The 27,600-nt window shown below is 44.1% G+C and overlaps 1 protein-coding gene across 6 annotated transcripts in view; it reads right to left on the bottom strand.

Moving 5' to 3' along the window:
• NCALD (neurocalcin delta) overlaps window positions 1-26,607 on the bottom strand; it is a 369,810-nt gene extending 343,203 nt beyond the window's left edge. For 3 of the 6 annotated variants that reach the window (XM_088022775.1, XM_088022776.1, XM_088022777.1), the window contains exon 1: window positions 26,575-26,607. The gene's annotated coding sequence lies outside the window, so the exon portion shown is untranslated. Of the gene's footprint in view, window positions 1-18,162; window positions 18,235-26,574 lie in introns of those variants that run through there. The other 3 variants (XM_088022773.1, XM_028110271.2, XM_088022772.1) reach the window with 3 other exon arrangements.
• Window positions 26,608-27,600: the final 993 nt, after the last annotated feature.

Below are 27,600 nucleotides of genomic sequence, written 5' to 3'. Positions count from 1 at the left end.
TACTTTTCTCTAAGCAATACTAGTTGCCCTCTTGATTTCCTGAAGTTATGTCCACAGCTACATTAGTCCAAAATGGTAAATAAATATCAGCAAGCCAAATTCTAGCCCAGTGCCTATCTAAATAATCTAAATTCCAAGTTGACATCAAGATTTTGTTCGCATAATTAAGAAATGGAAGTGCCATATGCCTATGTCAGATAGTGATATTTAGGCTGATGTTATCCTTAATAAAAAATCAGAAATAGCGCTCTGTCAAAAAGAAGAGCAAAAACTTATTTGACCTTTCCATTTAGCACTCAGTAAAAAAAAAAAAAAAAAAGTACACTTTTCTCAGCTTAATGCAACCTGAAAATTCAGAAATAAAATCGAAATTATTTTTATATTTCCCATTTATCAACACCTACCAGAAAAAGGTCTCATTAGCATACACAGCACACCAAAGGAAGATGAACAAGCTTCATTTGGATCAAGAAAACCTAATACATTGCAAATTTCTTCCTCAAACAAGAGTTTTTCATAACTAAATTCAAGACTGACTAAATTACAAGATGGTATTTCCAGATATTTTTATTAATATGATATTAAGTTTTGAAAATCTCACAATAACCAGTTTTTACAATTTTAAGGAATCGAAGTCATTTTCATGAGATGTCTTGAAGAAGGTTTTTCAGTGCTTCCCAAAGAAGTTAATTTGTTAAACCAAAGCCTGGTCCTGAACGGCTTTGCCTTTGGGAGACCAGTGAATGAAAGAAAGCATAGCTGGGAAATTATCGAGAAAATTGCCCCAAACTGCAAATGCTTAAGGACTCAAAGAGATATTTGTGCCCACGTGTTAATCGCAGCATTATTCCCAATAGCCGGAAGGTGAACAACCCAAGTCCATTGACAGATGAACAGATAAACAAAATGTGGCATATACCACAATGGACTATTAATCAGCCTTAAAAAGGAAAAAAAAAATTCTGACACATATACGATATGGAGGAGCCTTGAAGACATTAATGCTAAGTGAAATATGCCAGTCACAAAGGACAAATACTGCATGATTCCACTTATGTTAGGGACCTAGAGTAGCCACATTCAGAGACAAAAAGTAGAATGGTGATTGCCAGGGAACTGGGTGGTGGGGAATAAGAAGTTATTTAATGAATACGGAGTTTTGGTTGGGAAAGATGAAAAAGTTTTGGAGACGGATGGTGGTGGTGGTTGCACAGTATGTGAATATTACTTAATACCACTGAACTGTATACTTAGAAATGGTTAAACGGCACATTTTATGCTATGTATATTTTACCACCACCACCACCCAAAAAAAGAAAATGCTTACAGGGGCAGACAGGCCTGGGGGTGAGTAAAGCAGAGTGAGGTTTGTAACAGCAGGAAGAGTGGAGACTGGTGAACGAGGGTGCGTGTGTCCTCTCTAAAAAGAACAGGCATTGCTTAGCTTGCTGACTGCTGCCGTGTAGGAATTGGACTAGTATTATAGGCAGATATTATGATTTTTCAAGAGAAGTCTGAAATCCACATTTTTATGAGACATCTTCTATTTTCTTTTTTTAAGTTGGCAACAAATTTTTAAGTTCCAAAAACACTACAGATCAAATAAAGCACGTCTGCAGGCCTCTAGCATGCAGCTCTTGATTTAGATGGTGAGTTGACAGCATTCTCTTTAGGCACGAAGGCTGCACAGTGGAGGGGAGCAAGCTGAGTCCTGAACAGCATCAGCTTGTGCACAGGAGTTCTTTCCAGCCCGTGTGGCTGGCCTAGCCATCGACTCTAAAGCATACAAGTATAGCACAACCACAAGCTTATTCTAGGAAGCTACAAACAAGTGGAAATGGGATGTTTTATGTGTGTTTTGTTTTGCTTTTGTATATCTAAAATGACAGCCTTTAGAATTCCTGCACATGTAAGAACAGGCTGTTCGTGTGTTGGCCAGTTTAACAGATTCCCACATTAGTCTCAGAGAAGAAACGAACGTTCCACTGAAGAAAGGCTGGAATAAAAATGTGAGCAGCATTTATGCAAATCACATGAAGGACAACTTAATAGTATTAACACCCCCTAACTCTTGCAAATGGGGCTGTGGGAACCTGAATTTTAAACAGAATCAATGTTGGGATGCCTGGGTGGCTCAGTGGGTTAAGCATCTGCCTTCTGGCTCAGGTCATGATCCTGGGGTCCTGGGATCAAGCCCCATATCTGGCTCCCTGCTCAGAGGGGAGCCTGCTTCTCCCCCCCCCTTGCTCCCCCTGCTTGTGCACTCTCTCTCTCTGACAAATAAATAACACCTCTAAAAAAAAAAAATCAATGTTTTAATCTTCTATCTCACAAACTTGGGAAATGGGGTGATAATTTCAAAATAATAAAACATCTTAGAATAAACTAACATTTATTATTAAAAGTCATTATTTTAAAAATGTGACTCTGGAACAGAACTGATAACCCTTAAAATGCATCCTCTGTTCTTCAAAATAACGAATTTTATTTTTTGTGCCTTTCCTATTACTCCTATTCTAGAGATGAAGCAAATAATGACTTTAGTGTAAAAGTGTAATTTGAATTAATTGATTGCTAGACAGTAATATTCAATTAAATTTAACAAGTATTTAGTGCCCTTCTCATGTGGTACTCCCTCTGCTCCCCTGACCAGATGTGGTCTCACCCTCTAGCTTTGGCTCCATATGTAACTACCATTCCTACCTCCCAGTTCAGGATTTAAGGCAAATCTGTTTATATTAGTCTGCTCAGACTGCCATAACAGAATACCACTGGCTGGGTGACTTAAACAAAGATATTTGTTTTCTCACAGTTCTGGAAGCTGGAAGTCCAAGATCAAGGTGCCGTTCGTTTTTTTTGTTGTTGTTGTTGTTGTTGTTGTTTTTCTGGTGAGGTGCTCTTCCTGGCTTACAGAGAGCCACCTTTCCACTGTGTCCTCACATAACCCTTTCTCTGTGCGTGTGAAGAGAGAGATCTCTGGTGTCTCTTCCTCTTCTCACAAGGATACAATCAGATTAGAGCTCCACCCTTATTTATGGCCTCATTTAACCTTAATTATCTCCCTAAAAGACCAATCTTTACATACAGTCACACTGCGGGTTAAGGTTCAATATATGAATTTGGGAAAGATGGGGGGACACAATTCAGTCCATGGCACCATCTAATAGTGAATTATACTATAAAGAAAACCATATAATTAGAAGTTTCCAGTGAATGTCTTTAACGCTTCCATTTGCAAATAACAATACTCATTTCCTGGTTTTATCAGAGGCTTAGCCATGGCAAAGACATAAGGTAAATCCCACACTCCTCACTTGTATTGCACAATTCATCTTTGAAGGGGCAGAAGGACAATGCTGGGGTTCAGCAGAGGTCCATCACACACTACTGATGAGGAAAACCCTCAAGTTTCCAAAGGCAATATTGCAGAATTGTTTAAGGGAGTAGGCGCTGGAGACAGCCTTGGGTTATATTCACTGATGGGCTGTGTGACTTTGGGCAGGTGGGTTACCCTCTCTGAGCATCAGAAGCCTCATCTTTGCTTTATAATAGACCAATCCCCTGCCTTTGTACAGGGAAGGTATGAGACTGATTTAGCTGATACTGTCGAGGCAACCAAGGGCAGTAAAGAGGTGTGTGGCCTGGGAGGTAACTAGATTTCTGCTTAATTAAAAGTAATGAATCTCCTATATGGCATCATGCCAGGGGGTCCTTCCTGGGGTCATTCAAATTACACTCAATAGGGAATAGTCCTACAGCTAAGAATGGTAACCACTGTTTTAGAACAACAAAGTATCCAGAGATAAGACCCTTTTCTTGAGGATGTGTAGTGATTTCTCATATTTTGTGACCAAAGAGCATTTTTTGGAATACTCTTCCACATTTGAGAAACTGCCTACCTTACGAGTCCTCACCTCCCCAAGATGGAAGTCAGGCATTTGCCTACCCAGCCTACCTTGCACCTAAGGTACAGGCATGTGACCTGGGTTCCATCAGTCAGCAGCATCCATGCAAAAATTCTTTTCAGAAGAGTGGTGTTAAAGAAGGAAGTACTGGGGCACCTGGGTGGCTTAGTCAGTTAAGTATCTGCCTTTGGCTTAGGTCATGATCTTGGGGTCCTGGGGTCGGCACAGCGTCAGGCTCCCTGCTTAGCAGGGAATCTGCTTTTGCCCCTCCCCCGTGCTCATGTCCTTGCTCTCTTTTTCAGATAGATTAAAATCTTTAAAAAAAAAAAAAGGATAGAAAGAAAGAAAGAAGGAGGTACCATGTGGAATTCACTGTGGTGGGGATTGGTGGAATGTGGCAGAGAGACACCCAGTTTGCAGACGCAACAGTGATGGGAACTCTGGGAGCCCAGCACAAAGAACTCACTCTCTGGCATGAGCAGAGGGACCTATGTTCTTTGGTAGCCACACTAGGGACTCCACTGGAGCCACCAGGTATAATTTGTGTAGTGTTCTGGCTACATGGCCTCCAAGTCTTGACTCTGGTCCTCCCAGAAATTCTTCGAGCTCTTAATATCCTTTAAAAAACCCTCCCTTTCTGTGTAAACTAGCCAGAGTGGGCACTGTTGTTTGCATTTGAGAACCTCAAACCAGCATAAAACCAAATAATAGTTGCAGAATTAAATGAAAGTCAAGAGAAAAGAAACACATTTTGGCATACGAAGGGGCTTTTTAAATCCTATAAATATAAAATTTTAAATAAGTAAAAGAAATTAAGGCAACTGTCCATAAAACTTTGATTGGCAAAAGAAGCTGATCGTTTGTTGTCAAAGACAGCTGGGCCCATTGAAGTATGTACAGTAAGCAAAGAGACGGGGCAACTTTGTCAGCATAAAGTTTATCTATACACACACTAACACACACACACACACACACACACACACAAACACACACACACACACCTACCCCCAAACTAATGCTCAGGACCTGAGGTTTCATAGATTCAACCTATATCTGTGAGCATGAGGACTTGCTATTTTAACCTCCCCGCCTTGAAGTTTTGATTTATGAGATAGTTAAAAACAAAGCAACTATTTCCCAGTGGGTGTTAGGATCATTGATATATAAACAAGGCAATTTAATCATTACCTAGATAAACTGGGTCTTAAATCCTAGGCTCTGAGAAAGGTTTACATAAAATCTTTATGTAATTCACCAAACTCATTTCAATGCCAGAATAACTTGGACTTTAAACAGAGGGCACCTAACAAAAGCCTTTCAAGTCTTAACCCCATACTTGATAAAAACTGAAGGCAAAGCCATCATCCTGCAATTAACTTTCCCAAGAAGATGCACATCTTAATAATAATTTCCTTTGGTTTAATAGCATCATCTTTCAGGATTAATGACCTAACAAACCGAAGATTTAGGCTTTTCCAAACACTTTGGATTTCCTAGGGTTTGGGAATTATCACATACAAATAAGATGAGGTCAGTGACTCAGACTGCTTACCCTGAGTCCCAAAATCTTGTTTATGGGTTTCCTGTTATTTATAACATACCTGAACATATTCTGAAGTGGACATGGGTTATTTTTGCCTGGGCAGCATCCATTCCCATTCCTTTGAGTACTTACATCTCACTTGTCACTGGAGACCATACTCCCCCATGCCCAGTCCATGTGCTTTAATAAGAGGGTGGTTTAGTCCTTCTCCAGGGGTCAGCTTGACCCAGGACTGACCAATCAGCCTGGCTGCCATGTTTGGTTGAAAGACTGGCATGTTGGGCGCCTGGCTGGCTCAGATGGTTAAGCGTCTGCCTTCGGCTCAGGTCATGATCCCAGGGTCCTGGGATCGAGTCCCGCATTGGGCCCCCTGATCCTTGGGAGCCTGCTTCTCCCTCTGCTTCTCTCTCTCTCTCTCTTCCTCTGTCTCTCATGAATAAATAAATAAAATCTTAAAAAAAAAAAAAGACCGGCATGTAACCCATTCAGGGCAATGAGAATGGAAAATCTTGATGGAACTATAGGGAAAGAGAAGCTGCTTGCTGAGGTGTCTCATCTAGTAAACCTGGAGCTTCTGGTAGTGTCTCAATGTCATGAACGGAGGGCCTGCTTGATGATGAACCAATGCAGAAAAATGCAGAGCAAAGAGATTTCTGAGGATATTGTTTGAGACCTGGATTCAGCCACACCTTTGCCTCTATAGTTACAAGAACCGATTAATTTGATTTTTTTTCTAAGTCCCTTTGAATCAGGTTCCTATCTGTGGCAACCTAAAGAGTCATAACAGATACAGATTCCCTTAAGCTGAGACTTTATAAAGGTAGCAGAAGTGTTAAAGCAGTTAGCTTCCAATATTAAAGTGTAAAATGAGCTTGTACCAGAGACGTTAAATCCCTGCTATGAACAACTTCCCATTCCAGCATGTGCTGCCTTACCCACACTCCCCTGCTCAGGGAAATGATGCTAAAGAAGTCTGTGCATGAGGCAGCCCACCAATGGACCTGGGATGAACAACCAACCCAAAGGCAGCTAATTATTTTGCTGGCCAGGCTCCAATGGCTATGTGGACTGGCTCGGTGAGCTGGACCAATAGGAAGCCCTCACTTACAAGTTCAAGCTAGGAAATACTGAGGTCTCAGCCAGCAGCCTTATGGGTTGGCCATTCAGGGGCCATATGTAAAATGAATCAGCAAAAGAAGATAGGAGAGAAAAAGAGAGAAGGCAATTGAGCAGAGACCATATGACCTCTGAGAAAGATACTGACTCCCTTCCCAATTTTCCAGACCTATGTTTTGGCCACCATGAGACCCAGCTCTGCTTTGTTTCACAGGCACAGAACCCTTTCAAGGGGCAGAGCAGTCCAGGGGTTAGAGAGTATGGCTCCCAAGTGACCACCTGGGTGTGTGTCTCGACTCCTGCTGCCCATCCACGTGCCTGAGGCCACATTCTCTACACCTGCTCCTCCTCAGCAGAATAAGGATGATAACCCGCTGCCTCCCGGGGTAGGGGAGAAGAGTCTGTGTGATAATATACTCAGAATAACACAATGATAGTTGTAGCGATGTCACAACGAGCCCCTTGAATTTGAATGAGTTGGAGTGATGTCCTTGTCCTTGACCATCGAGAGGGCCCAAACTAAAGCAACAGTTCACTAAATGATTAACTTGAATATGAATATATTTCTACACAATATATACATATATATAGAACTGTCAATCTCCAGATATAGCTACAGTGTAAAATCCTCTTTAACGGGAGAAAACCTTAGCCATGGGTAGCATGCAAAAGTGCTGAATCCGGTAACACCTGAAAGAGAGTATGATGTTCTCATCCTTGCTCTGTATTGTGCCCTTTTGGGTCCCCCCACTGACCCCTGAGCACTAGTTAATTCTGTACACCAGGGCTGACAGGCCAACTCCCAAGACTTCTCCTCTCTGCCTACAACTGCTCAAAGCTTAGCCTCCTCTTCAGTTGCAGTCTCCAGCTCTAGCTCTTTTTACAGCAAATTATTCTTGTGAGGCAGGTGCCGGGGGCACGGTGTGTGTGCCCCGCAAAAGATGCAGGTGCTGTGAGAAATAGGAGACTTTGGGCATGACGGAAACAGCTAAGGCAAATCCAGAAGCCTTCTCTCGTGACTCAAACCACTATACTGTGATTACTTCCTGTTTTGAGCAGGCCCACCCCTTCTGAGGTTGGAAAAAAATTCACCTCAAGCCTGACGGTTTTACTCTAGCTGTTCTGTCCCCTTCTGTAAAAGCTACATAAACAACTGTACGGACTTTGTCCCTCTCCAAAAAATATTGTTCAATCGTTCTGAACTGTTGGTCCATGCTTTCCAGTCTTAAAAAAAAAAATGTTAAAGAAAGATGATATGAATCACCTTTCAAATATCCTTTTTATTTAGAAAAAAAATCCATTTCCACAGGGGAAAAAAAGTCCACACAAATATTCTTCAAATCTGTTCCCTAAAACGTATGAAGAATAAGAGGCATACAGGAGTCCTGAGAAAGGAAGAGAAATTTGATTTCTTAAGGCAAAAAAACAAGGGCCTTTCACAAAGACTCTGGTGTGTTTGGTTTTGCATTCTTTGCTAAAAGGCAATAATCAAAGGATTAAACTTATATTCTCTAGGTCTTTCTCCCTCCCTTCTTTTGGTAGAATCAGGATATGAGTTTTTGAGTACAATTATTGCTCTAAAAGCCAGAGAACTAGCGTATTCTTACAGCTACAGAAGAGGACCAGGGGAGAGAAGAGCTAAACACATCAGGCACACTCCGGAGTTTCAGGCAAGAGGACATTCCCACGTGGAGATAAGCCACTTTGTGACTTTACGGTCAGTCCTTGAATTACACGCTGATCGTGCTACGTCTCTGATCAAGTTCCAACCTGGAATGCTTAGACTCCAGAATGTCTTCTCCAAGCACTGACGATGTCTCCCTAAAAGAGCCATCCTAACCCCAGAGTTCCTAAGGAATCACATCGTTTTGTCTTGTGGGTCCTGCATGGTCCAGACACAAGGCGTGACCTTCCTTTATGAAAATGCATTCAGAGTTCCAAATAAGACATAGTGTTTCAGGGCTTCTGACCCTACGGGACTGTCACCAGTGCCAAGACATCCGTGGTGGCCAAGGCCTGCCCTCCTTCCTCTCATCCCACCCACACTGACCAGCAAAGGGCACCAAGATGGGTAAGGGCAGAAGCAGAAGGGGTCCTTCTGGTCCCTCCTTCGGGTCCCCACTTGGCCACTAGCAGAGAAGGCAGAAAGCAGGAACTGGAGGCGAGCAGGGTGGAGGCCGGGGCCACGGCACGCAAGAATGGGGGGGGAGGGAAGGAGAATTCTCTGAGGGCTTGGGCTGGCCCGTTCCCCCAGCTCAGCTGGGGACTGCCTGTGCTCTTAGCTTTCATGTCCACGGTGGTTGCTAAGTACTATACATAATGCAAAAGTAAATAGTTACACAGCGCAGTTGGGACGACACAAAAACACACATCAATCAGCCAAGGGAAAAAAAAAAAAAAAACTCCCAAAGTTTCTAGGTTTATTTTTAGATCCTGGTTAGCCAAATGAGTAACCTAAATGTCCAAAGGAAGAGACGCTGGGGCCGAAAAGCGTATTTAGAAACAGGAGACACTGATACTGCAGGTCTCTGGCTGGTCTTAACTCGTAAAATATGCATCGGGCAAGTCCTCAGGTGTTTTAAGTACCGCACGGCAGTGCTTTGAATAAGGGTACAATATCCAATGCACTCGCAAGACTTGTTCCGTAGAAAACATCATCCCCCGTCATGAGGTTTCAAGACATGAGGGTGAGTGCAACAGGAAATACTGACATCCTTTAATGAAGGACTCAACTTAATAAAAGTAACTAAAACAACTCTAAAGTAATGAGTGTAAATCCGTTGGGGAGAGTAAAAAGTGTTTTATTCACCTTGCATTTCCTGTATCCAGCAGAGTGCCTTGAACAGAGCAGACACACAACAAATGTTTATTAAATAAATAAATAACGATAATAATACTCCCGGAAGAGTGCTTATTTCTAGGCAAAACTGTCATTTTGACCTCCCTGAGAGTCCCTACGTGGTGATCAAACTTGAGGTTTCAAAGTTACATTTAACACTATAAAAGGGAATCAGAAGGAAAAACAGAACAACAGACAGCATGATAGAAAATGATAAATGGTCAGATGGAAAAGCAGGAATAACCCTGAGTGACTCACTGACATTTGCTGGCTTCTTCACCTGTAAAATGAGATTATATTTGTGGTTCTACCACCTGGTGGCAACGCAGTAGAAACAGATGAATAGACGCACTCCAGTCTTCTCAGACACACCGACAAGCTGCATGGGGATGTCCATGTTACAAGGCAAAATCTGGGCCTGACAGGACCAAGTTATTCTCGGTGTAAACACCTCATTCCAGGGAATTGCAAAACCGTCCTTCCCTTAGAAAAGACCCTTCTGATTACGATGCCACTTGTTTATGGTTGCACAAATAAGAAAAGTCATTTGCATTATGGAAAGTTAAAACAAAACAAAACACCGGGGCGCCTTGGTGGCTCAGTTGGTTGTGCATCCGACTCTTGATTTCGGGTCAGGTCATGATCTCAGGGTTGTGGGATCAAGCCCCACATCAGGCTCCATGCTCAGCAGGGAGTCTGCTTGAGATTCTCTCTCCCTCTCCCTCTGCCACTTCCCCTGCTCACAAGCTCTCTCTCTCTCTCTCTCTCAAATAAATAAATCTTTTTGTTTTAAGATTTTATTTATTATTTATTTATTTGCCAGAGAGAGAGAGAGACAGAGAGGGACAGAGAGAGCACAAGCAGGAGAAGCGGGAGAGGGAGAAGCAAGCTCTCTGCTGAGCAGGGAGCCCAATGTGGGGCTCGATCCCAGGCCCCAAGATCATGATCTGAGCTGAAGGCAGACGCTTAACAACTGAGCCACCCAGACGCCCCTTAAATAAATAAATCTTAAAAGAAAAAGAAAAACACCATTTAGTAAAGGGTGCTGGGACAATTAGCAACTTAAAAGAGAAAAATAATCAGTTTACTTCCTCATTGCCTCCCTGCTCTACACCAAAATAAATTATAGTGTGTTAAATAATAATATGGGACTTTTAATGTGAAGAATTCTTCAAAACCAGTAGAAAACAGAGCTACTTATCAAACCCTGTGAAAGAATGGAGCAGGCTGTCCTATCAATAGAAGAAATCATAGTGAAACATTTGCCCACTTACCAACTGAAAACTGATTCAAATGTGCAAGCAATTCACTGGGGAAATAACTGTAGCAAATGTGCCCAAAGATATTTTATTACAAATTATTAAAGACCTTATGCCCATGAGATATATTTTAATGAAAAACAAATCAAGTTTATAGAAAAATGTGTATTATATGACTGTTTTGGTAATAAAAAATGAGCCTCTTTGATCTTTAAAAAAAGACTGTACTTGTATGCACGAACAAGGAGAAAAGTAGGGAGACACAGCTTAGGCCTTTAACACCAGCAACTGGGAAGGCATGGGAGTAAAGACTGGCCAGGAAAGCCCTTAATGTGTGTTTGTCCTGAATTATAATTTGAAAAAAAATTAATTATGACTGATGCAAAAAACATCTAAAGGCAAAGAACATACAATAGAAAATCAGGAAAAGAAGAAATGCAACTAGTATACAATCTGAAAACAACTGTTCAACTCCACTAGTTATCAGAGAAGCAGAAAGGCAAATAAAGTATTTTTGGTGATCAAAAATAGAAAAAGGATTAGAAAAAGAATTTCAAAGTAATTATATTCAAGGTAAGAGACAAATAGATGAAACCAACACAGTCATACAATGCAAATTGCTTAAACTTCCAAATTAATTTCCAGATTTCCATTTAGAAAGCAAATGGCAAAATGAGTTGAGAATTTTTAACACAAGTTCAAACATCCAACCTAGTAAATCCACTGGAAATACATCATAGGCTATAATCTTATCTAGAGAAAAAGATTTTGTATAAAACTGACAATAGCAAAAAAAAAAATTATTTAAAATTTTGACCAAATAACCAATAATGGAATGGCTAAGTGAACTGAGGGATATCCATTTGATGAAATATTATGTGCCTAATTAAGCATTGTCTACAAAGAATATAAAACAAAATATAAAATTCTCCAGATTCAATTCTGATGCTAACAACCCAGAGTCAGTGCAGCCCCCACAGACTGAGGGCTTAGTCCCACAAGACTGCACCCCCAATTCAAATGCCAGTTGAAGTTCCAGATACTTGTACTTCTGACCAATTGGCTGTAAATCAGGGGTTCCCATGACACCCTCCTCGGATTCAATAATTCGCCAGAACAGCCCACAGAACTTAGGAAAACAGTTTACTTACTAGATTGTTGGTTTATTATGAAAGGATATGGTTCAAGAACAGCCAGATGGAAAAGATGCACAGGACAAGGTGTGGGGGAAGGGGTGTGGAGCGTCCATGTTTTCTCTGGGCAGACCACCTTACCAGCACCTAGATGTGCTCAGCCACCTGGGAGCTCTGTGAACTCAACTGTTCAGGCTTTTTTCTAACTTTTTATTTCAATTCCAGTTAGTTAACATACAATGTAATATTAGTTTCAGGTGTACAATAGAGGGATTCAACATTGCCATACAGCACTGTTGCTTATCACAAGCGCCCTCCTTAATCCCCACCCCCTAATTTACCCATCCCCCTACCCACCTCCCCTCCGGTAATCATCAGTTTGTTCTCTATAGTTAAGAGTCTGTTTCTTGGTTTGCCTCTCTCTCTCTCTCTCTCTCTCTCTTTTGTCCCTTTGCTCCTTTGCTTTGTTTCTTCAATTCCACATATGGTGAAATCACATGGGATTTTTTGGAAGCTCTACAATTATGTAGACACAATTGATTAAATCATTGGCCACAGGTGATTGAATTTCATCTCCAGCCCCTTTTCCCTTCCTGGGGGTAGAGGAGAAGCCTGAAACTTTCAACCCTCTAATCATATGGTTGGTTTCTTTGGCAACCTGCCTCTCTCTTCCTAGAGTCACCCCTTTAGCATAAATGCAGATGTGGTTGAAAGGGGTTTATTATGAACGATAAAGGACACTCTTCTTACCCCTATCACTCAGAAATTCCAAGGGTTTTTAAGGAGCTCTGTGCCAGGAACTGGGGACAGAGACCCAATATATATTTCTTATTATATCACAATATCACAGCTTAGGGTATACAGTTAAATGAAAAACTAATTTTAAAATTATATAAAAATATGACTATGTAACTAAGAAAAATATTTCTTCATAAAAATCATGACTAGAAATGCTCCCAATATTAACCATGTTTGCCTTTGAATGGCAGTTTGGATTATGGTAACTTTTTTTCTTCTAATTTTCTATTGTATGCAGATCTTATTTCATGATAATGCCTTACTTTTATAATGGTTGGGTCGAAGGTATGGAGGGAACAGTGGCCAAGGTCTGGGGAACATATTCTTTAAATGGCTGCATTGGAAAAATCTAAGGCACAGTCTCCCTGTTGCTCTCTCTAGAAACTTCTGAGGCCAGACGTGACTCCTGCTTCTCACTGTTTGTCCTTTGGCCTGGCTTGAAAGTGGCTGTCATGTCTTCCAAAGGGTGAGTTGGTGGGAACTCAACATCACCGGCTTCCCAAATCCTAATCTTCCCCTTCCAACGAGTCACAGTACAAAAGCCCCTCAAAGGGCTCTTCCTGTAAGTATTCTATTAGAAATTTTAGATCACATGTCTAAAGAAATGTGTGTGTGTGTGTGTGTCTGTCTGTGCGTCTGTCCATCTATATGCTTCCTCCTCCCTTTCTCTATCCTCAAGGGCAGCAAAACGAAGTCCAGGACAAAGAGGTAGCAATCTACCTTACTTATCAAATGCTAAATCTAAGTGATAAATGATAAATCTATTTATCTAAAAAGAATAACAATGCAAAAGAGTGAGAACCATAGGAAACCCAGCAGGACCATACCCCAATATTAAACAGTTTTAAATAACAACAGATTAAAGTCCATCTCTCCTCTCACACTTGCCATACAATCCAAATTAATAATCTCAGATCCCTGTTGCAGTATTTCAGGCCCTATCCCTAATACTGAGTCAGGCTAAATATTTCCCCTTCGGGTGCATTAAAGGGTCAGATAAACACTCACACTCTCTGATTGCATGGTACTTCAGAGATATGCATCATATATATCTTTACATAAAAATAATGAAACAATGGGAGCCTGGCTGGCTAAGTCCATACAGCATACAACTCTTGATCTTGATCTCAGGGTTGTGAGTTTGAGCCGTACGTTAGGTATAGAGATGACTTAAAAAATAAAATCTTTAAAAAATAATAATGAAAGAAAATAGTCCAAATATTAACGCCAACTTATAAAAGAAAATGTTAGTAAAAGATATTAGTAAAAAACAATTTTAGTGAAGGAAAAGAATGATCCCGGCTACCCGTGGCTCCCGCACACGCCTCTCTCCCTCCTCAGCAGCTGGGCAGGTGTTGAGCGAGACCCTCTGCTGGCATCAGGCAACCAGGATCATGAAAATCCCTTTTCCAGTGAAATAATCCCTCATCAAAGGGAAATGGAATCTGAAAGGAAGACCCAGACACCCAGGAGAACGTTGCTTCTATGGAATGTTCTAATGCTGAGGGGATCTGCTGTGAGACCAACAAGTCCGATACATGTTTCTGCCTTTTTTCTAGAATAGGAAGGAACAGGCAGATTGGAAAGTGACAGCGACATTAGAAGCATCTTTGTGGGACGTCGAGCACTTTACTTAGTGGGATGATGGATTACAATTCTAAGAGAGGAGCTCTCCGGAACAGCTGTTACCTGGGATAGAGAATGTTCAGAACTTCCCAGAGCCCTTTAGTATTCACAGCTGGAACCAGCTTTTAAGAGGAGAGTGACCACAACATACCTGAGAGGATTTCAGGATATAGTAAAGGGAAACAGTCAGATGAAGTGCTTTTAGTAGTAGTCAATGAGAGAAAATACGGTGTTTTACAAACCAAATGACCTAGAATTTCAATCTGGCTCTCTCAAGTACTTATGCAGCCTGACACAAGGGATTATCTCTGACTGTATTATTTCTCCTCTGTAAAATGGGGATTCTAAAAGTACCTACCTCATTAACCTCCCCTCGCCTGAAAAGGCTTTCCTGACCATGGGTGCTCACCCTCCCCGTACACTAGGATTCAATTACCCCCCTCATTTTTTCTTTTCCAGGATCCCTTGACACTCGTTCTGTCGTCCCTCGAATCAAGGAGCTCTGTAATGATTGGCCAGCATGTTTGTAAGCAAGTCAAAGGCTGGGGAGCCAGCCTGAAACATACTTATTCCCCCTGAGTCAGCCCAGTGCCTGGAACTTGGTGTCAAGGATTCAGAATATATTGTTTGAGTGTAAGAGTATGATGGAAGCTCCACGGATCAAAGGCCAGTGATGATTGTACCTGTTAATGGTTTATTAGTGATATAAAATGAAAGATGAGTGAACAGAGGCATCTCCATATATCTTTTCACTTGGGGAGGTGCGGTGGGTTGTGTCTTTCAAATCACTCTGCGCATGTCCCCCAGTTCGTCGCTTCTTTGTGTATCTTGGATACTCTGTTTTTCCCTCCATCACAGAATTGGCTCCATAGTGCATCTATACTAGATAATTCAGTAAAATCTTCCCCAGTACAAAAAGAAAAAAAAAAAAGAATGATCCCTTGAATTTATCTCCTTAGTAAATTCAAGTATTTGCACTATCTTGTGTGACAGTATTTTTTCTGAATGGTGGTGCACTTGCACCTTTGTTATGAAAGAACAGCCACACTAGCAGCACAACTTCTGTAGGGGAAATGTTGCAGCCTCACGCTCACCTGTGTTAGCCCACTTAACCTTCTCAACCCTTACAACCACCCCATGAAGCAGGACCATGGTTGCACCAGTTATTACCTAAAGCTACAAGTTCCAGGAGGCCGTGCTCTAGTAAGCGACAGCGGGAAGACTAAAGCCAGGCTAATCAGGGCTCCGGAGTGGATATGCTCTTGCTGCTACAGAACTACACATTGCACCCACGTTCTTTTTCACTTACGCCCCAAATCTCTCCTGCCTAAGCCTGGTTTGGACAATCTGTAAGAAAAACAACTGGTATCAACTACCCAAGTGAATAGACTATCCATACAGATTTCGTAATTCTGAATGAAGAAAGGACTGAATTACATCAATTTTCAGAAAGTTACAGTCCCCAAATCAGCACCAGAGGAAGGAAGTTACACGTGGCCTTCCAATAATAGAAACAGAAGAAATAAACTAATTAAATGGTCTGGTGGAGAAAAGGGGAGGTATAAAAGGGCCTAAAAATAGTTTCCATCTTATCTCTGCTGTAATAATAGCAGATTAGCACACATTCTCTTGGAAATGTCACCTAGGCAACCAGAAATACAAAGACAGAGATGTTCAGAAAAATATATGTATATAAATCTATTTTTGCCATCTCTGAACGTAAGTGATCACTATTGCAAGAAGGACAATAACTAGACTATATATAGAAAGAGAAAAAAGGTAAGTACAGAAGAAAGTCGCGTAAGTAGGTATCCAGTGTAAAGTAGGCTAATAAGATATAGAGGTAGGTCGCTATACAAGAAGCCCTAATTCATTGCCTCAAATTTGGGCCAAATATCTACTAGGAATGCTAGACGTATTTTTCCTACATTTTTTAAATCTCATGTTTTGATCTCATAAACCCAAGGCAGACTAATACAAAAGAGGGTAGGCTGACAAATTTTAAAACATTTGGAAAACTATCTTATGCTCCACTTAACTAGAGTGACTCTATGTCCCTGTTTGCCTAAGACAGTCCCTGTTTGTGCCTCTTGTGTTGGTGTAATTATTAAAAATACTCCTCTTTCACTTTCAAAAGTATCCCAGTGTGAACAATAAATTATACGATCCCCTTATATTTAACCAACACATATTTCTTGACCAAATAACAACATGCTAGCAACTATGTTGAGAACTTAGATTAGTTCCAAAAAATTTTATAAGATAGAATCCCTGACTTCCAGAACACTACAATCTGAGAAGGCAGAAACAAGACCCAAAACAATAATGAAGCAGTGAAAAATTGATAATCATTCATGGAGTCCAGGCCATAAGCCGCAGTTCAGATGGGAGACCAAGTAGACAGTGGATGCCCTTGAGTGAGATACGCCATAGAAATTGTGGTAAAAGCAACCATGCTTCTTGAGCACTTACTGTACACCAGGCACTGTGGTAGGCATGATGCCCATATGATCTCACTCCAGGCTCAAAACAACCCTAGAAGTGAACTGTCATTATGCTCATTTTCTATGACTCGTCCAAGTGTCGAGTATTCTCTGGTAAGAGAATTCAAATGCCTGACTCCAAAGCGTATGCTCCCTGCCCCTGCGGATGTGTGTGCACTGCTTCCTGTTGGCCCAGGCTGACCCGGGGGGTTGGTGCAGCACTTAGGAGAGCCATCAGCTTCTCTTTCTGTTCTCTAGCAGCGCAAGGTATGGTCCAACCCTGGCAGAGGGCGGCTCAATCAGCCAGGGCCCAGGTAGGAAACAGGGGGTGCTTTTTCATCCTACTGAGGAGTCCTCCTATTGGAGAGGTACTGAGAAAAGAGTAAGGAAGGGTTTAGAAAAGCAATGAAGGCTGGCAACAGCAGGAAGCCATTACCCTCCCCAGGCCTCAGGGTGTGATGTGGGGGTTGATGGGGGCGTAAAGGAACTCCAAAGAAGGTGGCTGGATGGAGAAGGTACCTGGCAGGAGCTGTGGCCTTCAGCACACAGATGAAGCCAGCCTGCAGCATGCAACCCAGCAGGAGGGAAAGGGGAAATAATCAACCCCCCCCCACTCTCCTCCCACTCTCCCAGTGGCAGGCTGGACCCACCACTGGCCAAATTATACCAGAAATCAAAGACAAAGATGGCCCCTGATGCCTCTCGGGGCACAGAGCAGGTGGATGAGGGAGGAAAGAGAACACAGAAGAGCCAACAAGAGGTGTCCAGCCTGCTTGCTGTGTCCTTGCCCCTGCATAAGAGTGTGCTCCCACTGAGGCAGAGTAAACTGGCCCGGTCACTTTTTGCAGGGGCGTGGAAGGTGCTACATTAGCAAGATGATGTCATCCTCAGCCTAGGTGTGAGGCCAGAGCCAGTTCACCAGCAAGTGCCCTTCGTAGTTACACTCGGCCCCATGCTTGAAAAGGCCCCACACTTGGTCTAATGCTCTGCTGACACCATTTTGAAATTCTTGACAATTTTTAAACAAGGGCCCACATTTTTTCTTTTTTTTTTAATATTTTATTTATTTATTTATTTGAGAGAGAGAAAGAGATAGAGAGAGGATGAGGGGGGGGAGGGTCAGAGGGAGAAGCAGACTCCCTGCCGAGCAGGGAGCCCAATGCGGGACTCGATCCCGGGACTCCAGGATCATGACCTGAGCCGAAGGCAGTCGCTTAACCAACTGAGCCACACAGGCGCCCAAGGGCCCACATTTTTTCAATTTGTACTGGGCCTCACAAATTAAGTAGCTGGTCTTGGGCAAGGCCAACCATTTTCCTCAGCTGGTGAGACTAAATTCTGTTAAGTATCACAAGATTCCAAGTATATTATTCAAAGCAAACAGACCCAAAGTTAATATTAACCAGAGTCACAATGATACAGCAGAATATATAGAATAATAAAGTGAGGGAACAGTTTACCTCTTTTTTCTTTCCTCTTTCTCTTTTGAAGTTAAACTGCAAAGTGGCTGAGAAACCAAAATCAGCTGCCCCCTGGAGAGAAACGGAACTTAATTACAACGGCCTCCCCACAGCACAGAGGGAATGGATTTTGGCTCTTACCCAGTTAATGTGATCAGTGCAGACAACCAAGCAGAATAATTTATGCCCTGGGTGCACTCTGTTGATGTCCCCCATTTGATGGGATGTGGTCTTCAAATTAGCCAGGTAATTGCCAGAGCTACCCCTGACCTTGCCTTGTGTGCCCAGTGTACATAGGCCCCAGTTTGGGACAAGGTATTGAAAAACACATGCATAGACCGCTCATTGATGGGCCAGCCACACTTACAAACCGTATTTCTAAGCTGATGCTTTCCAAAAGCCTAGAAACTGGAGCCTATACTGCTGCTGTTTCCCTTTCCTGAGAGACCCCAACATCCTTAGCCTTCCTCTGAGTAATTACCATTGTGAAAGCATCTGGGAAAGTCCAGGTGAGAAGCCAGAACACGGCCAATGTCTGTTCTTTCTCCCCTCCGTTTCCTCCAAGGCCACTGGGCAAAGCAAAGCACAAAAAACTTCCATCCGAGGCAGGGATCAAACTGGTTTTTGATAGCCTCTTCCACTCACTCCTCCATGTCAGAAATAAGCGATGGTAGATTTTAAGTGTTTTGTTTGTTTTGTTGTTTAAAGTTAGAATAACATTTCAGTAGATCAAATCAAAAGGGTTTACCAAACCTCGACTGTGTCAAGGAGCCTAGAATCCAGGTGGTACATCAAATCTAGGGGCATCATGACAGAATCAGAAGATCAAGGGTTGCAGGGTACCCTCATGAGCCCTGCAGTGGGGTGAACGGTGGCCCCCCAAAAGACACGTCCACCGCCTAACCCTGGGAATAGGTGAATGTGATCTTATTTGGAAAAAGGATCTTTGCAGAGGTCATTAAGTTAAGAATCTCAAAGTAAAATAACCCTGGATTACCCAGGTGAACCCTAAAGCAGATGCTAACTGTCCTTATAAGAGACACCTGGAGATAGGAGGCCACGTGACCATGGAAGCAGAGATGGGTGTGATGTAGCCTCGAGCCCCAAAATGCTGACAGCCACCAGCCGCCGGACTGGACCAGCAAAAATTCTCCCCCGAAGCCTCTGGAGGCTTGGCCATGCTCATACCTTGATTCTGGACTTCTAGCCTCCAGAACAGTGAGAACATATATTTCTGTTATTTTAAGCCACCCAGTTTGTGGTAAGTTGTTATAGAGGCCACAGGAAACTAACATAAGCCCTCAGCCACATCGCTCACCCCTGGCCTCAGCTTCACAACCTCCAGGCATGGAAAATATGAGGCCTTCCAATGCAGCCCACTCTGTACCGGGGGCCGACTTCTGACCCCAGAATAGATCTTTTCTCTGATGCAATGCTTCGTGTATTTGTAGACCACAATAATTGGATTCCCACAGAACCTTTTCTGGCTAGAGAGCCCTTCAGTCATGCCTTGGGGGAGGTGGGCTCCCCCTCACAAGACACTGCTTTCTGCATTCATTCCCTCCTGCCAAAATAGCACAGAGAGAAATACCATCTCCCTTGTTCTGGACACTCTTCTTCTAACATCGCCCAAGGTCTCATTAATGTTTTAAGCAGCCAAGTTACATTGTCAACTCCTTTGGAGCTTTCAACTAAAAGCAAAACAAAACAAACTTATATCTTTCTCACATGTGTTTCAAGGATACACTGTCACCCCCACCAATTATATAGAAAAGATTTTTTTGATCTAAATATAATCATTCGGCTATGAAACCTACATATGAAATACACGTCATTTGGCGGGGGTGGGGGGGGAGCAAATTCTGAGCAGTAACTTACTCTATATTTTGACAGCCAAGCGAAGTTGGTACAAATCAGATTATTCCCAAAGAATCAAAACACCCAGGTTTGGGGAAAATCTAACATTCCAGATCTGACTGGATGTACAGTGGAAGTGTTCCTGGCTGGGTTCAAATCCCAGCCCCACAACTTATTAGTGTTGATGCTTTAGTTCCTTCACCTGTGAAATAAGGATTATCATAGTGCTCCCTCCTCCTGCTGGGTCCTCTCTGCTTTCCTCTCCACATCCAGCCTCCTCCCTTCCCCACTCCACTCTCAGCCCTGGGAGGCTGATTTCTCCATGCAGGCGAGCCCTTACACCAACAAGTGTTCTTGCCCTCTGGCTTCTGGTTAGGTGGGCCAGTCGGGAGCCACCAGTAGAGAACAGAGAAGGGAGAAAAGAGTGGTTAGGGACTCACTCACCTGGATGCCTCTGTGCCAGGCCACAGTTTGGCGTGCATTCCTCTACTAAAGAGCCATTCCAGAAACTGCTCTCTCACATCACCCTCTCAGGGCTGAGGTAGTGAAGCCTTAACCTGCATTGCTGGCCACTCTTGGCGATTTCCCTTAATGCTAACCACGTCTTTGTAAATAGTCCCCTCACCAAACTTTCTTCAGGCAGACTCTAGGAGTGTGTCATCTGCCTCCTTGTGGGACCCTGGCTGATAAACCCTCTAAAGGACTTCTCAGAATCAATTCAATGAACGTTAGAACACTGCTGTGTTCACAGAAAGTGCATCAAGGCATTTGCTGTCATAGTTGTTATTATTACCAACAGCAGTCAACTTGTCTGTGCCATCCTTGGTCAGGAGGTAGCTCGGTGCTACATTTACCTTTCCTCCCCAAGTCCAATACCATGTAGCGTGGTCCTCGGTTGTATACATGTGGAGAAAGCCATTAGGTTCTCTTTCATCTGAATAATTAAAAGAGCCCCCTAACTCCTCTGTTGTCTTTCTTCTCTTCACTCTCTCTCTAATGTGAGGCAGTGATCACACCAGTGCCACAGGGCAACAAATACTCAACAGTTCCTCTGAATGAAATTCAGGCTCTACTACTGTCCCTCACAATTCGATCCCAATCTACTTTTGAGACTATATTAAACATTTCACACCCACTGGGATGGCTTTTACATTAAAAAACAAAAAACAACCCTGAAAATAGCTAGTGTTGGCAAGGATGTGAAGGAATTGGAGCCCATGTGCCTTGCTGATAGGCATGTGAAATGGTAGCTGCTGTAGAAAACAGTACAGCAGTTTCTCGAAAAATTAAACAAAACTACCATATGATCCAGCAATTTCACTTCTGGGCATATACCCAAAAGAACTGAAAACAGGGACTTGAACAGATATGTGTGCATCAATGTTCACAACAGCATTATTCACAATAGCCAAAGGAGGGAAGCAGCTCGAGTGCCCACTGACAAATGAATGGATAAACAAAATGTGGTGTATACATACAATGGACTATTATTCGGTTTTAAAAAGAAAGGGACTTTGGACACACACTACAACATGGGTGAGTCGTGAAGACAATATGCTAAGTGAAATAAACCAGTCACAAAATGACAAATGTTGTATGATTCCCCTTAACACAAAGTACCTAGAGTAGTCAAAGTCCTACAGACAGAAAGTAGAATGAATGGTGGTTGCCTGGGGCTGGGGAGAGCGGGGGAGGGACAGTTTTTGTATACTGGGTCTACAGTTTCCGTTCGGAAAGATGAAAAAGTTCTGGAGACCGATGGTGGTGAGAGGGGCACAACAATGTGAATGTCCTCCATGCGACAGAACTTGACACTTAAAAATGGCTCACATAGTAAATGTTGTGTTATTTGTATTTAGCCACAATAAGAAAAAAATAGCATATTCGAGAAGCACTTATTGCTTGCCTATCCCACAAAGCACTGTAGTGGGGATGTGTCAGGAAACAAACTGGGAGGTCCCTGTCCCCATCGAGGGGGCTCTGCTCCTGCACCTGCCCCCACACAGTCCTCATTCCAGTCAACCTGTCCTCCAATTATGTCTTGCACTTTCTCATGGAATATAAATTTCTTAAAGGTAGGGGACTAGATCTTATTCATCTTGTATCACTAGAACTTAACACATGTTGAACATGTGGAAACTGCTAAAAAAAAATATTGGTTGAAAATGTGAGTAAAAATCCAGCCAAAGAAGTCTATGTCTTTCTTTTCCTCATCTCCTCTAGCCAGCCGGTACTTAGCACTTCTTGAAGTTAGTTAGCTATACTTTCAGATATAATAGATTGGAGCTTTTTACTAAGCTCACTCTAAATTGTTCTGTTCACAGGGCACCTGGCCGGCTCAGTTGGCAGAGCATGAGATGCTTAATCTCAGGGTCAAGAGTTCCAGCCCCATGTTGGGCATGGAGCCTACTTAAAAAAAATTGTTCTGTTCACAAGTAATTCTACTAAGCATTTAAACTGTGGGTTTCAAATTAGAACTCCACTGTTTACTAGCCATGTGTCCTTGGGCAAGTTATGGAGTGTCCCTGAACCTGTTTCCCTCCTCTATGAAGGGGGAATGCTAGCAGTACTATGGTGGACATCTGTTCCTTTTCAATCCATCATCCATTGGCCCATCTCCTGGTGACAGTATAACAATGTTCTCCAACAACGTTCTCCTGGAGAACTACCCTGCTACCTGCCTCTTAGCTATGGCTCAGGGATAAAACCTGATCAAGCCCAAGCTCTACTAATGTGTGGCACTGCAGCCACAGGAAGAGGAGCTGGACCCAATCAAAGCCAATAAAGCCACAGCATTGCAAGTGATGCCGGGATAGAGTTTCTCCCTTTCTGGCTGCATTTAAGCCCACAATGAAATGGAACCTAAATATGGTGCCAACTTCAAGAAAGCAAACCAAGAAATATGGAGAGAGAGATCAGGCCCTGGTAATGATGCTTAAGCCCTGGATCAAGCCATACCTGATGTATCTTCCCCTGGACTGAGGAGTTATAAAAGCCAAAATAATATTCCTTTTTTTTTTTTACTTAAAGTTATTTTACACCTGCAACAAAATTGAGTCTTAAATATAATAAGTATCTCCTGAAAAAAATTATTACAAAGTTTAAATGGGATCCTTATGTACAAACATAGTACACACTGGATAAATGGAAGCTACTAATGTTAAAGGTGGTGATAGTGTATGGTAGTGGTAGAAATTTCCTGGCTTCTTCTAAGGTTGACTTTTAACTCATGTGTTCTGTCCCTGATTTCTGCCTTCATTATCCTTCAATGATACTCTCTTTCATGGTGATAAAGATAGAAGGATGGTAAGAACAAAAATTGTAGGCCACCACTTTCTAATCCCATGCCCTGACAGACATCACTAGTTGACCACAGAACTCTTCCCTGCTGAGCCTGGATCCAGCTTTGGATTCCTAGTCAACCCAGCTCTCCAGGAAGCCATTACCAATCAATCAAAGATGACAAGAAAAATGAAACCAACGGTCTCAGCTCCAGAATAGCAGTTGGCAACATTTTTCTATAAAGAACTAGGTAGTAAGTATCTTAGTCATGGTCTCCATTACATATTCTTCTTTGTATTTTAATTTGTTTTGTTTACAACCCTTAAAAAATGAAAAAAGCATTTTTGATTCCTCAGCTGTACAAAACTCCCTGCTCTGGAGCCTTGAAATCAGATGCTGAGATGGTCCCAGAGAAATGGGCACCATCTTAGCTCCCCCCACAAGGCTCCTGAAAGCCCAGTAATGGAATGTTTGGAAATACTGCCTCAGACAGAAATGCACCTACAGAACATACTGAATTGCCTGAAATGTAACAGAGGAGCTTTGATGGTGGCATAGTTCCTCCTCTTCATACCAATCCCAGGACAAGCTGAAATCCACGCTCCAGGGGAAGCCACAATCCAAGGAAGATCTACAAAGCCCCTGCGTGTGATAACATTCACCTCTGCCTTCAGGACCAAATTCACTGCACAGCCACTTCAAAGAGCTGGACCTCCACCCTCACAGCCAAATGTGAGATGCCCCACCTTTTCATGAGGGAAGGAAGGGAAGAGTTCAAATCACTCCATTTCCCCATTATTAGTCTGACCCTTTACAATTAAAAAAAAAAAAAAAAAAACCTCTGAAATGGTTCCAAGATAGTATGCCACATTGCTTTTGACCAACTTCTGATTCCTTAATATCTCCCAAAGTTTTTTATTGTACAGTATTACACTAAAGATTGGTTTGGTCCTTCTATCATTCTGCATGTTTGTTTCTGCCTTTCGTGAAAAGGACTGAACTTTGCTTGACGTTCATTTATTAATTTAACAAACATTTACTGACACAATCCATCTCTCAAGGCGCTTGCAGGTGAGGAAGACTGAGACATAGATGATGATGGAGGGCACTGGGAGGGGTATGCAGGGTGGGGGGGTAGGTAATATGGTCACAGGAAGCAAGCACAGCTCAGTTAGCTGGGGGGGTGGGGTGTGGGCTGCCAAGAGGTCTGCTGGCAGGCAGTGTTGCTGCAGATGAGTAGGGAAAAATTCACAGGAGTTACCCAGACGAGGAAGGGTGGGAGGAGCTGAAGCTATACAGGGAGAGGCTGGGGAGATGAGGTTGGGGAGGAAACGAGGGTGAGGTCATGAAATTCCCTGGAGTCCGAACTCTATCCTGAAAGCCACGGAAAACCTCTGAAGGAAATGAAGCAGCGTGACTGGTGTAGATTTTTGTTTTCCAACCGAGCATTCTAGTTGCAGTTTGGAAAATGGGCTGGAGCAAGAGTGTCCTGATTCAGAGCAAGGAGCCCGGTGTGAAGGCAACTGGAGCAATTCAGGCAAGTGATACGGACATGAACTGCATCAGTGACGGTAGAAGCAGCGAGAAGGGGGCATATAACAACAACGATTAAGAGCTCACATTTCTGCAGCACTTGTTAATGACAAGGCACTGTGTGAAGTGCTTTCTGTGTACTAATTCGTTTTATCTTCACAACAAACCTGAGATACGTTTGGTACCTATTATCAACCCCATGCCACAGATCAGGAAACAGAGAAGTTAAGGAGCCCAAGGTCGCAGAGCTACTTACATCCCAGCCAGAACTCACATCCAGCAGTTTGGCGGCACAGCCCCCTCACCTAGCACACTTACAGAGAGGCAGTGTGTCCTCAGGACTGGTGCTGACTGGTTAAAATGGGGGAGACTCCGGAGGGAATTTCCAGGGGTCTGACTTAGGCACCTGAACATTGGGGTTTCAGTTTCTTGAGGCTCCTCCTCTGAAGGAAGCCGCTCCCCAGATCTGTACTTAGCTCCCAGTGGTCCCCCTCCCATATACCCACACTCCCACCATCACACCACCCCCTTCTCCTTTGCAGTCCCTGCACCCTGCATTTGACCTGAAAACACAGGCATCTCCCAGACAGTGAAAAACCTCACAAGCATAGCCAATTAGGTCTGAGAAACCCGGACCTGGAATCCTGCTCTTGATAATACAGCTGCTTAAGTCTGTTATTTTTAAAGCAGACAAAGCTAGGAAAACTTTGAGCAAGCCTGTGTGGTTTCCTACTCAGCAAGCGAGACCTTGGCAACCCTACTTCTGTGTTTCACACTAGCCGCCCTACGAACAGAACGCGTACCATCATTCGGGACTAGCGTTTAAGAACAGAAGCACACTTGACCGGCCTGGCCTGCAGCTTCAGACAGACCGGCAGGAGGAAAGTGGCCCTGGCGGGAGATCTTCCGAGAGCCAAACGGCTTGCTTTCTCCGGGCTGTAAAGTTAAAGCAAGCATCTGCAGCAAGAAACTTGTGTATTTCCTGCGGACAGGGAGACCTCCTGCCCCTCCCGGGCTGATACAACCCACTTTGCACATCCTGCTTCTCTGGGAGCTAAAAATAAATCGGTATGCACTGAAAAACACTCAAACACATCTCCCCAGCACACCCCTTCCAGAGTCCCTGAGGGCAAGAGACGCAAATCTTTCAGGTCCTGAGTCCCAAATGCATGCTACTTCCTCCTCTGGGTTCAACTACCGCCTTCGGTGGTTCCCAAAGCCCCCTCCCCTGGTCCCCACACCCCACACACGCCTCCTGTAGCCTCTCGGGGCCGACTCTGCAGGCCCGGGAACCAGCGAGTGCCCTCGACCCCAACCCCCGCCCTGAAGGGTTGCTCCCGAGGTCCCCGGGCCACCAGGCGCACGAACGCCCCCTTCCGACCCAGCGCGCCCCCATTCTGCCTGCCCCGCGCGCCTCAGCGCGTCGGTCGCCAAAGTTGCTCTCTCCTTTCCTGCCACCCATCCTCGGGGGCTTTGGCTTTGTTTTCTTTTCCCTCAGAGGCACTGAGGGCAGGACAAGGGTACTGACCGGGTGAGCTGCACCGGGAATGGCTGCGGGGACCGGGTCCCCAGGACCGCGCGGCTCCTCGCTCTCCCCTTCCCCTGCGCCCGCCCGGCCCCGAGCGCTCGGGTCCCCCCAGCAGCCGCTCCCGGCGCCGCCGGCCCCCCGCACACCCGCCCCGGCCGCAACTCCGATGTGCCCTGGCTCCAGAGAATCGGAGGGAAGGCGCTGCGACTCACCGCCTCGGCCGCTCCCGGCGTCTGTGTCGCCGCCGGAGAGGCGGCAGCCGCAGCGGCGGCAGCGCCTTCCCTCCGCCCGCCTCCCCCTGGACAGTACCGCCGCCCGCCGCGCCCCCCTCCCCTGCCTCGCGCGGGGTCTCCCTGCTCGCCGCCGCCGACCGCCCTCCCCACTGCGACCCGGCAGGCAGCCTCTCCCGGTGGGCTGGACTGCGGGAGTGCAGGGGGGCCCAGGCGGAGGCGCGCGGTTTGCAGGTGCAGTGGACGCCCCGCCTGTCCGGGTGCGGCCGCCGGCCTTATCCCCATGGTGCCCCCTTAGTCCCAGCCGGGGCCCAGGGTTCTAGCCACGCTGCGCGCGTCCTTTCCAAGGGGTGGAGAGGAGAGGGGAGTCTGGGGTCTCTGAAGCAGTGAAGTTCAAGGGAACCTTGGAAGGACAGGCCCACGAGGTGGGAGGGGGCTGTTCTTGCCTAACCCATGTTTTCTTTACCCAGAGCCTTCTGTGAACTGTCGAGGGATGGCTTAACAAAAAACTCGGGAAGAGGACAGCCCCACTGCAGAATGTCTCCAAACCTTCCATCTCAACTGCCCATGATGAGAAGCAAATGTCTTGTCAATTCATTCCACCCATCTTTATCAATGGCTGCCAACACATGTCTTGCTGTTTTGGCCACGCATGACCTCTCAAAAAGCCACTGTTAACTTCTTGTACTTGTCAACCCCAGTGACATTGCCAGAACCCATAGAAGGTCTCAATAGCAGCTCAAATTCATTGATTAAAAATCTTGCTGTTTAAAAACAACAGAGAGGAGCCATGTCAAGGTGTAAAGGCATCATGACTTGTCCATGCTTGTTACAATGATTACAAAATCTTCTAATATGACTAGTTATAGAAATGACAGTTACCTTGAGGTCCAAACAACCACCCACTCTGATGGGAAAATCAAGTGAAAGGTTCAGCTAACCAAAACCAGTCTTTTAGTTTCACCTTTAATTTCCACACCATTTACTCATTGAGGCAATGCTTGAAAA

The sequence above is a fragment of the Eumetopias jubatus genome, unplaced genomic scaffold (genome assembly GCF_037043125.1).
Source record: "Eumetopias jubatus isolate StellerSeaLion01/CBP00866 unplaced genomic scaffold, mEumJub1_p1.0 scaffold_4, whole genome shotgun sequence".
NCBI lineage: Eukaryota > Metazoa > Chordata > Mammalia > Carnivora > Otariidae > Eumetopias > Eumetopias jubatus.
The sequence above is the reverse complement of the archived record's forward strand: the minus strand, read 5'-3'. Positions and strand labels throughout refer to the sequence as shown.